The following is a 2122-nucleotide window of genomic DNA, read 5'->3' as shown; positions in this document are numbered from 1 at the left end:
CGTGTGGCACTTGACAACTTACTCACGAATCTTTCACGATCTTGTAAGCTCAAGTAAGCCCTTTATGCTAAGACCGCTAAGGAAATGTAAAGGAAGACTTAGAAAGATTAAAGAGAGCTTTTTGGAAGAAGGCTTTTGTATTGGCTTTGGAAGATTGCTTACAACTTGGATGGTTGCTTTCTTGGTTGGATGCCTTGCAAATGAATGGCACCACCTATTTATACTAAATCCTAAGGACTAAAGTGCAAATAAAAATTACTTACAAGTCCCTCTAATATTTACACAAAAGCCCCTCTTCTAGAATTCTCTATACCTCTAGAGAATTCTAAGGCTTTCTTGAAACTATCTAAATTATTCTAGAGAATAGAATTCTCTAGCCTTCTTGAATAATCTAAAGGGTTCTAGAGTCTTCCGGAAACCTCTCCACAACTCTAGACCCTTCCGCCCCTATCCGGACGCAAAATTTCACTGTGACGTGGCGGGACGTGACATATAGCTATGATGGCATTTCTTGCGGCTACCACCGGAATAATACTGAATGATCTAAAAAAGGTTGTAGCTTATTCAACTTGCAGTCAATTAAGTTATATCATCTTTGCTTGCGACATTTCTATCTATTTGGTTAGCATCACTTAATGAATCGCGCCTTTTTTAAAGCATTATTATTCCTGCATGTAGGTTCAGTAATTCATATGATGTCGGACAAGAAAGATATGCAGAAGATGAGGGGCTTGCCTACTCGTTCCCTTTTATCTATGTCATGACATTCAGTCAACTAGTTTATTCGATAAAATGTAAATATACACTATTTAAATAGATATGTATAATATATAGAGAATATACAAAAATTATATATTTTATACTTATTATATAAACTAATTAATCGAAATATTTGTGGCCCTGATTATTTATTTCTTTCTCTTTTGGTGGATTAGAGCAATAAGTTTATGGAGCATTCCCTATGCAGAGAAATATAATGTGCTTGTATAAAGGTAAAATAAAAGGAAAAAGATCCAATTTTTTTTATTAACTATGTGAATTTATCTAACTTTATGTACAGTTAATTAATGTTGAGACTATCCATTTTCTATAGTTAGAAAATTGAGCTAATATTATCTCTATTGACTTCACAGTTGAAGCATTTTTAAATTCTATAATACCTCTAGAAGATAATATTCATGGTCCCCTTTTATAACAAATTAGCAAATAGTATTAGCCGTATTCATGTAGTTTATTATTCATTGTTATTATTACTATCTATTATTTCTTATGCTTTGAAAATTGCATAATCTTACTATTGACTTCACAGTTGAAGCATTTTTAAGTTCTATAATACCTCTAGAAGGCAATATTCCTAGTCCCCTTTTATAGCAAATCAGCAAATAGTATTAATCGTATTAGTGTAATTTATTATTCATTATTATTGTTACTACCTATTATTTCTTATGCTTTGAAAATTGTATAATATTTCTCTTGAATGTAATGCTTTCTGTTTCCTTAAATGTAATGGTTTATTGTTTTTTTCTTCTATACAAACTATCACAATCTTATTTGAATACATAAATAATAATAAGTCAGGTAGAGAAAAAATAGTACTAACAATTAAGGGATCGTTGGTACAGCGTATAAAAGTGATGCTCAATAGAGTGTATTAGTAATGCTTACATTAGTAATGTTTGTATTAGTTATATTTGTAGTAGTTATTGATAGATTATTTTTTATGCATTGTTTGGTTTAATGCATTAAAATAAGTAGGCATTATATACAAATATTTATTTACAAAAAGATCCTCCACAATTATGATGGAAAAGATGTAAAAGTGTCTTTGAGGAAAAATTATTAAATTTCTTTGCATTACTAATACCTAAAAATTCATGGTACTAGTAATACACTCCTCAATTCGCAATAGAGTGTATAACAATGCATAGGGATGACAATGGGGCGCTACAGGGCGGGACGGGATGGGTTGTGCTTATAACATATAAAAAGTTTAAAATTAAGTTTAAACCCACATAAATTACATATACCCACAATCTGCCCTGCTCCGCATTAGTTTAAAAAAATCTCACATCAACCTGTCCCACACAACCTTAAAACCGCCACGCCCCACATAGCCTTAAAC

Source organism: Solanum tuberosum, unplaced genomic scaffold (assembly GCF_000226075.1).
Source record: "Solanum tuberosum cultivar DM 1-3 516 R44 unplaced genomic scaffold, SolTub_3.0 scf00020, whole genome shotgun sequence".
NCBI classification, from domain to species: Eukaryota; Viridiplantae; Streptophyta; class Magnoliopsida; order Solanales; family Solanaceae; genus Solanum; species Solanum tuberosum.
The sequence above is the reverse complement of the archived record's forward strand: the minus strand, read 5'-3'. Positions refer to the sequence as shown.